This window comes from Galeopterus variegatus, unplaced genomic scaffold (genome assembly GCF_000696425.1).
Source record: "Galeopterus variegatus unplaced genomic scaffold, G_variegatus-3.0.2 Scaffold656, whole genome shotgun sequence".
Taxonomy (NCBI): Eukaryota; Metazoa; Chordata; class Mammalia; order Dermoptera; family Cynocephalidae; genus Galeopterus; species Galeopterus variegatus.
In genome coordinates this window covers 368,919-383,063 of record NW_007726767.1, presented here as the reverse complement: position 1 = coordinate 383,063, position 14,145 = coordinate 368,919, and positions in this window count along the sequence as shown.

Below are 14,145 nucleotides of genomic sequence, written 5' to 3'. Positions count from 1 at the left end.
CTGGGACCTCCAGCCAGGAGCAGTGCTCACAATACCTCTGCAGCCACTACCACAGGAACCACGTCTGAGCCTGGACCACAGACGCTGCTCATTCTGGATTGGAGGCTGCCAGGGGCCCCCATCTCTCTGCTGCCCAAGAGGTTGACTTTCTGTATACTCTGCCACTTTGTGAGTTCCTTCTGGTCCCTTCTTTTCATCACTAGTTCTCTTTTCAAGGTCTGGGGCAGGCGCCTCTGTCTGGCAGGATCTCAGTTGTGTGGCTGTGCCCTTGGAAAGTGTGCTGCATGTTTAACTTCTAGAGCAGAAGGCTGATTCTGCCTCCCAACAAAACTCATAAGGTGGGAGAATTCTCTAAACACAGGAAGAGGGTACAGACACTGAGCAGCCAAAAAGAAGGACAATGTTCACTATGACAGCAAGCACCACCCCCTTTAAAGTGTTGTCTCAAATTGACCTCTTTTGGTCTGGAAGTGCTTCATGCTATAGCAGTGCATCTACATGTTTTCCAGAACACAAAGGTGGGTGAGGGGGTATCCACTTGCCTGCGCATCTCTTCTGCCACTGTGGGTGAGGGGGTATCCACTTGCCTGTGCATCTCTTCTGCCACATACTCCACTACAGTTTCCAGACAGAACCTAACACTCCAAACCTGTTAGCATTGTCTGCTCCAACATGTTTCATAACACAAGCTTTGATTTCTACCCCTCCTTGGCCAAAAAAGGCCAAAGGCATTGAGGAGACCCCAGACTTTTTGACAGATAAAGATAGCTTTGAATCATATCAAATTGTTAAAATACACCCAGAGGGAAGTAACTAGAAGGCAAGTTCACAAGCGTCCTCTTAACGCTGATGTATTTGCCCTTTGGCAAAAACCCTGTGGTGGAGGAAGGGTATCTTGCTTTGCTTTACATTTCACAGAACACCTAAGTGGTTCATTTCCACTCTGACAATTGGCTATCATGCTTCACTGAGGCTATCCATATATTACTGCAGGAAGGATTTTTATGGGGCTTGATAGGTCCTAAGTGCTTTCAAGTCATTAATAAGTTACTCTTCCCTGAATCTACAGGTCAATGTTAACATCTTCCATTTTAAATGCAGCTGCCTGGACATAGAGGTTAAGTGACTGGCCCAAGGTTAGGGAGTGAGGCTCTGTCAAACCTGATTCAATAGAAAGAGAAAACTCCAATGCTATATCATTCATCAGAAGAAGGCTGCACTCAATCCAGGCCACTTTACAAGTCTAAGGAAAGAGGGATTAATTAAGCATTGAGCTGAGTCCTTCTGAAGCTTAGCTTAGGGGAGTGCTGGCGAGGGAAGGGTCAATAACTCACTTCCATACGACTTCTAAATCAATCCAGTTCATCACCCTAACCACAGACACTCAAACTGTCACTGGAGATATTTCTCCCTGTGTTTTTATATACTCACGCTCATGTTCTAAAAATAGCCTTCTTAGAGATTAATGGAAGAGATAGGTTAGACCCAGGGTCACTAAAATTGTTTTTTTTTTTAAGGAATTTTACCTTAACACAGCAGTCATTTCTTAAATGTGATTGATAACTAATATTTTATTATTTTCTTAGGTGGGGTCAGTTTAAAATATATTTGGCAAAAAAATACTACACCTTTTTGTAGGAATCTCAAGCAAAGAAAGGTTAAAAGCATTTAAATAAATCCTAGGGCACTGCTGTGCAAAATCAATAGTCACTACCTCTGGGTTCAGTGTTGGAATAGTGCTTGTCTTCCAATTTTTCTTCTTATGTTCCTCAAAGAGGTTGAAGGAAAGCTCTAGAAGGGATTCAGACTCAGGTTTTCTTGCATTCCAGAGAATCCTCTATTTAAGCAATAATGATTTAATAGAGTCCAAGAAAGTGGATCATTCTTCAGTCTCAGTAGAAAAAGCTTCCGCCTAAATCGACTTCTTTGTTCAGTCTTGCATTCTATCCTCTAGGCAGCAACGAATTCTCTGAGCTCTTCACTGTCAGCTGTTTATTTCTGAGGCAGCAAAATGCAATATTGTAGAGAAGGCAAGTATTTGGTTATTTGACCTAGTGCAGGTAGGAATGGAACCTGTTGATTGTGCAGTAACAAAATCCACCAGCTAAACTATTGAAATGTCATTTTCCAGATGGACCAAGTAATCCTGCTGCTAGCTCAAAAAGAAAAAGAATGACTCTTTGGGTCTGCCACATTTCAGTGTCCAGGTCACAAAAAGTAAGCAGAGATGGGTGTTGGAATGAACACTTAGCTGGAAATCTGGGCTGAGCACAGCAAATCAAGCTCACTGGCATATTTCCTAATTGGTTACATTGGAAGGTTGGATAGATCATTTTCAAACTTTTTTTTAAGATGCAGAATCTTTTCTTCAAATGAATCCTTCACACAAATCTGATGTGCAGGATGTTCTAGACAGACTTAAAGATGTATGTACACAGAGATGTCTACAAAACAGAAGGCATGGAACATTAGCAATATAAAACGAAGATTCTTCTTCTTAGGGACTACATTTAGCATCCAATGAAGCTAACTTGGAACATTTAATTAGGCCATATAACTGCTCTTCCCCTGACAAAATATTAAACGGGGGCAGGGAGGTGGGTGGAAATTGTGTTTCTCCTTAAGCCAAATAGTAAAATAGTTTATTTATTTTAAATCCTGTATCCAACTTGAGGAACATATCCTAACAATAATAACCAACATTTATGCAAGGTTTAATACGTGCCAAGCACTGTGCTAAGCATTTACATATTGCTTTGATCAGACCTTTGGTCACAAGAGGCAGAAACCTACTCCACACTGGCTTATGAAAAAGAATTTTTGTCATGTATAGTTGAAAAGTCCAGGAGTATAAGAAACTTCAGAAATGGTGAAGTGCAGAAACTTAAACTCTTTCACCCTTTCTTTGGTTTTATTCTCAGGCAGCCTTTCCCTAGGTGGTGGTAAAAATGGCTACCAGCAGTTCTAGATCTACATTCCCTTCTAGGAAGGAGAATGCCTCCTTCCCAGTGGCTCTAGCAAATAGGGGCTGAATTTCATTGACTTAGCTTGGGTCATGTGACCAACCTGAAACTAATCACTGGAGCTAGGAGGCTGGAATATCCTGATTGGCCAGACTTGGGTCACATGTTCTCTCATGGAGCTTGAAGAGGTGGGCCAGCTCCATCTGCACCAAATATACTAGATAACATTAGAAGAGGGTGATCATTCAAGAGAAAATTGAGATGCTGTCAGAAGTCAAGGGGGAAATAGACGTTGGGCAAGCAAATACAACAGATGTCACTACAGAAGTCAATTTAATATATGAGAAGATTAAGGCTCAGAATGTTTAATTTATATAAGGCCACATAGCCAGCAGTTCAGCCCTGAGTAAGGATTAAGAGCCTATGCTTTGTAATCAGACAGACTTGAGTTTAAATCTCACTCCTACTGTTTATTGGCTATGTGGTCTTGGCTAAGTTATTTAATTTCTCTGAGCCTTAGTTTCTTTAACTGTAAAATGGGAATAATATCTGTTTCACAGAATTAAATAAAATAACATATATAAAGCATTTGTTATGGTGCTTGGCACATAGTAAGCTCATTGTGATAGTAATAGTAGTAGTTATAATGTTATTACTAATATTAGCATTTTGGGCCTTGCTTCAGAGCCCATAACTAAAAATATGAGTATATTCTGGCAAGAATTATTAGCTAATTTAGAATTATATAACTAAATAGGACTGGCTGGTTAGCTCTGTTGATTAGAGTGCAGCCTTATAACAACAACGTCATGGGTTCAGATGCCTGTACTAGCCAGCTGTCAAAAAAAAAAAGTATAACTACTTGATGTTTTAGGGTTATTAGACCCTAGATAAAATAGAATAAAATAAAATAAAAAATAAAGTTTAGAATTTTATTAATTCTGATTATATACTTTCTACTATTTACTTGTGGCCATCTTTCCAGTGGAAATACTATCTACCTTTTGCCCTATTCCACTTTTAAACCTTTTAAATCTGGGATCTTCCTAATCTGTGGGTAAGCTCTCTAACCCCAGGATGAAGCTCTGATCTCTTTTGGTTTATTATGGTGATACTGACTTTCACCTGTGAGTGAGGGTTTGGCAGCATCTGAGCTGAATTACTCATTCTTGATTCAATTTTATTAACAGCTAAGGTTGTCAAACATTGGAAAGAGACACTCCTGACGATTTAAAATTCAAACCACATACATTCAGTTTGAAGCAAAACAATAGACATCAGTTACGATCCTTCCCTTTTCCAGGCTTTTGCTCCTTTATTCCAAAGTGATAATGATGACCTCTGCCACTGGAATGCTCAGATGTAAGGAGACACAGAAACGAGGCTTACGGCACTGTTATTTTGATTAGTCTGATTTTTCTTTTTTCTGTTTTTTGTTTTTGTTTTTAAAAGATGACCGGTAAGGGGATCTTAACCCTTGACTTGGTGTTGTCAGCACCACGCTCAGCCAGTGAGCGAACCGGCCATCCCTATGTGGGATCCGAACGCGGGGCCTTGGTGTTATCAGCACCGCACTCTGCCAAGTGAGCCATGGGCCGGCCCTTGTTTTTGTTTTTCTTGAAGGTATTTTAAGGGCTGGGGAAAGCATGCTATTTTCAGAAAAAAGAGAAATATCTTAATCATTTTGAGAGTTTACAAAAAGGACTGCTGACTTTGCTATATTGTCTTATGATATAATGATAAATATTTTCACTACTAATGACAATATGTCATTGTTGAAACTGGTTAATCTTCAATCCAGTGTCAGCTTGTGAGTCAAGCCAGTTACTGCCTGTGCCTGGCATTCCCGTACCTGTGGGCTCAGTTCTGCTCCGCTCTGTGTCTTCCATCCTCGTCTCAGACTGTATCCATTCCAGGGGACAGCAACGCTTCACAGCCATCCACCCTATTTCTCCCACTTCTTTTGGGTGGGACAAACTGTTGGAAAGCGTGCTCACCTCTGGGGTAGTTCTGGGGCAGGGGTGACAGGAAGACAGACCCTTCTGTCTCAGCTTGGAGACTATACTTCAAGAGGACTGTGAGTACCTGGAAGCACCTAAAAGTAAGAGAGAAATACAAAGATGATGCAAGGGGTTAAAAAAAAAAAAAGACAAGAAAAAAGGTTGTTAGCTGTTGGGAAAAATAGGAAAATGGTCAGAGACCCTCAGATGCTCAGAATCTTGCCAAGCATTTGCTGTAAATATCCTCACATGTTCCTTGTTACTACTTAATGTAATTGTGAATGGGCACCCAGGTGTCCAGGGTTGTGGACTTAAGTATAAAAGACTAACAGTTCTGATCCACAGTGCTTCTCAGTGCTCTCAGAGAAGCTACTAGGATAGTGGCTCCTCGATCTGAATAAAACCCATTCATTTTTCTACCTATGGCTCCCAGAGCCTTTTTTTTTCCTATTACCTAGCTCACAGACCTGCGTGTGGAGGGTTTGTAACCCCATCTGTGCAACAGACTTGAGGGGTCTGTACGCCCTAGCTTTACATTAGCTCATTTAACTTGGAGAAAGGCAGCCTGAGAATAGTTCTAATTAGAGATTCTAAATATCAAGTATAAAAAAGAAGTATTTAGGGAGAGTTCACCACGCCCCCGGCAAGTGTTGTAGGAGAAGCATCATTACCTGGAGGACAATGGCGAGCCATTCTGTCTCTGCTGAGAAGGGAACAAAAGCAAGCGGGTTTGCATGGTGGAATGAGAATGTCAAATGAGCTGTAATGAAGATTTTTCTACATCACATAATGAGCTATTAAATGCTGGGATGGTTTGCCAAGAGAGCAGAGGAGCCAGGAGTGTGCAGGGCTGGCTTGCAGAAATCAGCTCTGGGAGGATGGAGACCTGAGGCTCAGGGCCATCAATTGTGCAAGAAAGGCTGGGGCTCAGATGGGGCTGTGTGTTTCTCTCTGTGTTATGAGCCATAATTTTTATAAATACTACCAAGAAATCTCTCAAATGTTGAAGACAGTTTACTTCGAGAAAAGAGAAGTGAATATCTGAACTCTAGATGAGATCACAATAAAAAAACACTGAGGTTTAGGTAAACATTTTCAAATGTTATGAAAAAATAAACATTAAAGAGAAATAGCAACCTGAGGACAAAGCTGAGAATATGACAAACTATTTGCTATGTCGTTATTCATTCAAATTGGTTAGAAAAACATAACCCAACAGATAACTGGACAAGACATGAAAATTCATATAGGGATACATCTCTGCCCAACAAATGAGTAAAAACAGTATTCTACCCGATGACTTATAGAGTAAAATTAAATTCAAACATATTAATTTTTGACTTATGTCAACTAAAATAATACTTTCCATTGCTGATGAGGATACAGAGAAAGAGGCCAATTTGGACATCGATGTGATGCTATATGTGTAAAACTACTTAAAAACATTTTAGAGCAGTTTTATTTTCATGTTTAGAAAACTATCCTAAAAAAAAATCTAAATCCAAAAATAGTTTTGCTCAAGAACGTTCACTGCATTATCCACAATCACAAATAAAAGTTCAACGTTATCTGTAACCACAAGAAACTGGGAATAAGCCAAATGTCCAATGATAATTTAATTTTTAAAATGTCCAGTGATTTTTATAAACTGTGATACAGCAACAGAAAACATTAGACAACAATTAAAATTATGTTTAAGTAGAATTATAATACAGAAAAGGTCATGTTCAATATTAAGTGAAAAATGCATCACCTGCCCAGTTGTGCCACTTACTAGCTGTGTGGCTGCTAAGAGACTCAGTTTCTCCCACTGTAAAATGGGGATTTAGCAACAGTATCTTCTCCATCAGGTTGTTTTGATCATTAAGTGAAATTATGTACACAAAGTGCTTAGGAAAGTGTCTAGAAAATAGCAAGCGCTCAATAAATGATAGGGTTTTTTTGCTGTTTTTTTTTTTAAAGTGATATATAACTTTAACATTTAAAGAGTCATTACAAGTATTTAAATTCAAAAGCTCAGCTTAGAGAAAACTCTGGAAAAAAATAGGTCAAAAGCAGGGGTGGTTTCTATGAGTGTATGGGTTCAAATATGGTTCAATTATTATTTTCTCTACTTTTTAACTTTTTTTGTATTTTCTAGGTTTTTACCCTTGGATATCTCTACTACTATTAAAATGGATGAAAAGACCATTATATATTTATTAAAATATATATTATATGTATATATTATATAATGGATATTATATATTATTTATCATATATTATATATTATAATATTTTATATATATAAAATTTATATAAAAATATTTTATATATATAAAATATTATATATTTTTGGTATTTTTTTAAAAAATTTAGTTTAGTTTACAACGATACTTTCCAAAAATGAGAGACAGAAATAGATGTCCACTGAAGTTCAGATAGAAATTATAAACAGTATTTAGCAGTAAACTCAGAGAATTTACAGGTCATGGAATGGGAAGTATTGCCAGCTCCCCAACCACCCAGCTCCACTCCCCTGTCCCCATCATGTTATCTAGGCCATTGGAGGCCACCGCTTGCCTCAATGGGGATTTTCCAGTGTTTATAAAGCTGTCTGCACAGCCCCTCCTTATATTTCTTGCATTCTTTTCTCCAGCAAGCAGAGAACTGCAAAGACAGATTTTCCATAAAAAGCCAAGCTTTATACAAGCTTTCTTAAAGCTTGTATATCCAAAAGCCTGATTCATCTTGCTTTTCTTAATGAATGCCCAAATGGATTTTTATTTTTACATTCTCAAAAACACTTGGTCTCTATCCCTGAGTCAGCAGTAAGGTTTTTTTTTTTAAGTTCTCATATTGCTTATTAAAAAAATATAGGAAAAAACCCTCCCAGTAATTCTTCTCCCAGAGACATCAACGTCTACAACTTGGGTGGATAATGGTGCATGTTCCCTCTGTTTGCACATGTACCCACATGTGTGACAAAGAGATCTGCGGAGAGGGAAGAAAACAGGAGCCAGTCATTGCAGAAAACGAGTGATGACCTCTGAATTCTAATGTTCTGGTATTCATTTCAAGGACAACTGTGAATAGGGCTTGGGATAAATATCCTCAAATAACCTCCCATGAATTCGTACACATCTCATAACCAGAAACATTCAGAAACTTCCCCACCCCTCTGCTTCCTTCCTCTCCTGTTCTTTTTAAAGTTGTTTCATTAACAGCCATGTCATACCATTCCCACCTTCGGCTGCATGCTCCGCTCCCAGCCTGGTGCCTGCAAAGAAAGCGTCTCTTTATGAGAAGGCAGCTGTGAGCGGCCCCCACCCCTCCACTCGCTTAGGAAGGTGGGACTCCCGGCCTGAAGGGGATGGGCGAGCCCTGCTCCAACCCCCACCCCTAGTGCTTCTGGGCTGCTTTGCGAGGCTGCCTCTGAACTTGGGATTTACCAAGAAGAGACTGACAGGGCATAGGCAGGCTGGCCTTCATGCCCCCGGACTTAATGTAAATGCTGTCTTAACCTGGCCAGCACTTCTTGGAATGCCTTTTAGATACAGAAGAAAACGAAGAAAGAATATTTTAGCCTTTGTTGTGACCATGGAAAATAGATCATGCTGAAATTTTAAAAATAAGTGAGCGTGCCCCATCCGGGCACAGAATGTCAGGCAGGAGACTGGAGAAGCTGAAAGAGCTTTGCCTTAGAGCGGGCTTTCTCAAGTTCAGCACTACTGGCATTTAGGGCCAGATAAGATTTGTGACCATGGAAAATAGATCATGCTGAAATTTTAAAAATAAGTGAGCGTGCCCCATCCGGTCACAGAATGTCAGGCAGGAGACTGGAGAAGCTGAAAGAGCTTTGCTTTAGAGCGGGCTTTCTCAAGTTCAGCACTACTGGCATTTAGGGCCAGATAAGACTTTGTTGTGGAAGACTGTTCTGTGCATTGTAGGATGTTTAGCAGCATCCCTGGCCTTTACCTACCAAATGCCAGTAGCAATGCCCCACCCTCCAAGTTGTGACAACCAACAATGTCTTGAGACATTGCTGAATGTCCTTCAAGGGTAGATAAGATACAGTGCACCCAGTTAAATCTGAATTTCAGACAAGGCAATATTTGGACCATACTTATGCTAACAAATTATCTGTTTATCTGACATTCAAATTCAACTGGGCACCTTGTATTTTTATTTGTTAAATCTGGGAACCCTATCCAGGGAACAAAATCACTCCCAGTTGTAAATCATTGCCTTAATGATACCAGGAACCGGGAGGACAGCCTTGAGGTTTGGGGTGGTCTTCAGGGGGTTTGATGATGTGATCACTCTAATTAGTCTGAAAGCCTGGGAATGGAATTGTCTGACCCCCGAACCCCTACCCCAGCCTCCCCTGCTCCAAGGCAGACCTACCTGGAAGGATTCCTTTCTGGAGACACTGAATGGGGCCAGAGAAACCACGCCAGCACACTATTTGAGGTTTTGCAAGAGATGGGCAGACTCTCTGGCTGATCATCCTGGCATGTGGTCTGCCCTAAAATAAATCCTGCCCAGTGAATGCCCACTTCCCACCAGCTTTTGTAGACACATCGCTTTTAGATGAGGATGGACAACCAATGATTTAGGAGGAAACCCCCCCCAACATGACAGAAATAGAACCTAGCTTCTCCTGCCATTCCCCGTTTCTTTATTTTATCAGAACCCTAAATATAGGCAAGAAAATAATGTACCCAGTTCTAGATGATGAATCATCATTGTCCCAAGTCAGTTATGAGAATCCTGTTCCCTCTGGGGAGCCAAACAACTCCATTTAAGGAAGTCTGTTAGGGGGCTTCTGGAAAGCTCTTTTGCTTTGCTGATGAACAGGTCAGAAATGACTGGCACTACCTTTTCCATTTTTTTTCTTTTTTCTGCTGGGATGCAGATGTGATACTTGGAGCTGTGGCAACAATCTTACAGCCATGAGGGAAAGGCCAAAAGAACTACAGAGCCCCCAGCCCTAACCAATGTCAACATCTGCTTATCACCATATTTCTGAAGAGGTGAGAAAAATAAACTGCTTTTTGTTGAAACTTTTGTTACGTGTAGCTGAAAGCATTCCTAACTGACACAGAGACCAAAATAAATAATTCAGGATACAGAAAACAACTCACTCAAACCTATTTAATGTCCTTAGAGAAACTGAATATTGATTAATCATTCTTCCCAAAGAGAATATTTTGATCAGTTTCTTATTAATCTTCCCAGTGTTTCTTTATACAAAAGAAGGCAAATACAATATATATTGTTATTCCCTTCTTTTGACACTAAAGATAATTGAATAATACACTATATACACTATTCTGCACTTTGCGTTCATCAGGATCCCCTGGCGATCTTCCATGTTCTTGTCTATAGCTGCATAGTATTTCATTGAATGAGTGTGCCTTATTTTGTTCAACAAGTACTTTAATGCTCAATACATGGGCTGTTTATAACCTTTGAATTTTACAAATTATGCCACAATACACTTGTATATATGTTCTTTCATTCCTATGTAAAAGATTGTATAGGATATATTCTCAGAAGAGAGATTGCTGGGTCAAAGAGGAAAACATATCTGTATTTTTGGTAGATATCACCAGATTCTCCTACATAAGGGGTTGTATGATTTTGCAACAACAAAACATGGGAATGCCTATTTCCTCTCAGCCTTCCTAATAAAATGTAATGTCAAATGTTTAGATTCTTTTTGCCAATGTAATAGGTGGAAAATGGCATCTTGGTATAGTTTCCATTTATGTTTTTCTTATAAGTGAAGTTGTTCATATTTTCATATGTTTAAAGGTCACTTATAGTTTGTTCTTTCATTAATTCTCCATCTCCTTTGCTCTTTTTGTTTTGATTTCCAGGAGCACCATATTTATCTATACACACACATACATACACACACACACACACAGACACAGGAGATTAGCCCTTTGTGATATAATTTACAAATATTTTTCTATTCTGTCATTTGATTTTGCTTTTGGTATTTTTGCCAGGTAGAATTTTTGTTCCTTTTTGTGGTTAAATTCGTCAATCTTTTCTTTGATGACTTATGAATTTTCAGTCATAATTGGAAAAGCCTTCTCTGTTCTTTAATTAAAAAGGAGTTCACCCTGTTCTCATCTATTAGTTATTCATATATTATGCAGTTTAATTCCTTACATTTAAATCATTGATCCATTTGGAGTTTATCCTGTTACATGGCATGAAGTACCTTATTCCAAATGGCTACCCAGTTACGCCAACACTTTTTTTGTTTGTTTTGGCTGCTGGCGGGTATGAGGATCCAAACCTTAACCATGTTCTAACAAACTAAGCTAACCAGTCAGCCTCAATCCCAATACTTTTTAATAAAAACTCACTCATCTCTTTTCTTCTGATTGGAGATGCTACCCTTGTCATATATTAAATTGCTCTGTAAGGTTGAATCTATTTCTGGGCTTTCTATTCTGCTCCATGGATCTGTCTGTCTTTTCATGCATAATTTTTTTTTTTTTTTTGCCTTTTTCCATGTCCGGCAACGGATCGCAACCCTCAGTGTTGCCCCCGTACCGGACCGAGGACCGGCAATGGGATTGCAACCCTCGGCGTCGCTCCCGTGCCTCGCTCAGCCAGTGAGCGGGAACCGGTCTGTATGTGGGATCCGAACCCTCGGGCGGGAGCGCCGCCGCGCTTCCCAAGCGGCGCACTTATCCAGTGCGCCACCAGGCCAGCCCTGTAATATGTTTTATACCTGGTAGGGCTTGTCCCCTTTCAGTGTGCTTCCTCTTAAGATTTCTCTGGCTTTTCTTGCTTATTTATTTTCCCATATACATGTCAAATCAGCTTGAATACTTCCAGAAAAAACTTGTTATGTTTATTGAAATAGAATTGAAAAGAAATTAAATATGTTGAATGAAATAAGAAACTCAGTGATGTGACTGGAAAACAATCAAAAAACTTTCAGAAAAAAAAAATAGACGAAAAGAAAGTTTGAGAGAGAGAAATAAAATATCTGAAGGCCCAATTCAAGAGGTCAAATAATCAACTAGTAGGAGTTCCAGAAAGTAAACAAAGAAAATAGAAGGAAGAAAATTATTCAGGAAATAGTTTTTTGAGTGTTTGACCTGAGTTTCCTGTCTATAAGGGCCCAATATTCCCAAGCTATATATAAACACGTCCTCTCTCTCTCTCCCCACAACCTCCACTCACCCCAAGAATAATTTCAAAATACCAGCAGACATAAAGGTCATAAAACCTTCTGCACAACTCAGTTTCCCAAAGAGAAAGGTACAAAGGGATTACTTGTCCTAAATCCACCAATCTGATGAATGGCTGCTCTCTCTCCTGAGGATGAATGGGGAGGGTCTGGCAAGACTGGTTAGAAAAAAATTCCTCTTCATGGAACCAGAGAAGAGGGAGATGAGCATTTTCTCTCCTACCTTCTCCAGCTCTTTGCTCCAATAACCTATTGGGTTTAACCATTGGCCCCTGTTTTAGTCCGTTTTGTGTTGCTATAACAGAAATACCTGAGACTAGGTAGTTTATAAAGAACAGAAGTTTATTTGGCTCAGGATTCTGCGACAGTTGCATCTGGCACGGGCCTCAGGCTGCTTCTACTCATGGTGGAAAGCGGCAGGCAACCGGCAGGTACAAGCAGATCACATGGTGAGAGGAAGCAAGAGAGAGAGAAAGAAAGAGAGAGGAGGTGCCAGGGTCTTTTAAACAACCAGCTCTTGTGGGAACTAATAGAGCGAGAACTCACTCATTACCCCCCCCGCCCCCAGGGAGAGCATTAATCCATTCATGAGGGATCCGCCCCCATGACTCAATCAGTTTCCAACACTGCCACATTGGAGATCAAATTTCCACATGAGTTTTGGAGGGGACAACACATCCAAACTCCATCAGCCACATTGCAGGAGAAGACCACAGCTGATCAGGGAAGTCCTGCTTTCACATTCCTTCAAAACAAGTCCCCACTCCTCTGTAGCTCCTCTTGCCAACATCAGCAGGCAGCACTGATCTGTCCTCAAAAGTTCCCTAAGTGGCTCAGAAGCCCAGAGTAGATTTACCTTGAAGCTAATGAAATCTAAGCTCTAGGGCCACTTGGTCATTCATGTAGGCCTCTTCAGAGGCTCACTGTATTCTGCAGAAAAAGCATCTGGATACGTATTGCCTTCTCAAACACCAACAGAGATCTGGGCCTCAGTTTACTCAAGGCATCTTTCTACCTGGAGAGAAGTGGAATATGTTACAGAAATTATGCAGAGAAAAAGATAATTCTCTGCTTCTGACATGCAAAATAGGATTATGCACTAAGATTTTCTCCCATTCCACAGGTTGTCTTTTCACTTTACTGTGATGTCCTTTGAAATACAAAACCTTTTAATTTTTTTGTTGTTGTTGTTGTTGGTGGTGGCTGGCCAGTATGGGGATCCGAACCCTTGACCTACGTGTTAGCACCACACTCTAACCAATTGAGCTAACCAGCCAGCCCCAAAGCTTTCAATTTTAATGAAATTTAATTTTTCTAGTTCTTCTTTTGTTGTTTGCACTTTTGATGCCTATCTGAGAATCATTTGCTAAATCCGAAGTCATGAAAGTGTACCCCTACATTTTCTTCTAAGAGTTTTATAGTTTTTGCTCTCATATTTATGTCTTTGGCCCATTTTGAGTTAATTTTTTATATATGGTGCAAGATAGGGAATCCAACTTCATTCGTTTATGTGTGGCTATCCTGTTATCCTCACACCATTTGTTAAAAAGATTACTCTTTCCTCCATTGAATAGTCTTGACATCCATCCAATCGAAAACCAATCAACCATAGGTTTATAGATTTATTTCTGGACTCTCAAATCTCTTCCATTGTGCCAGTGTCACATCGTCTTGATTACTGTTCCTGCTTAAATGTTATTACAGTATTTCATCAAATGCAGTTTGATTTTGTAGTGGTTAAAATGTGAAAAAGGATGTGTTTATTGGATCACAATTTCAGAGATGTTAAGGTCTTAGGATTGATCAAATATGTTGTGTTTGGGGAACCTTTTTCTATCCCTGTAGACTTAGGTTAGGTCCTTTGCTTTAAGCCCGCGTTTCACCCAGGACTTATCACAGCATTTATCATAATATTGCGACTATTCTTTTTTTTTTTTTTTTTTTTAAAGATGACCGGTAAGGGGATCTTAACCCTTGACTT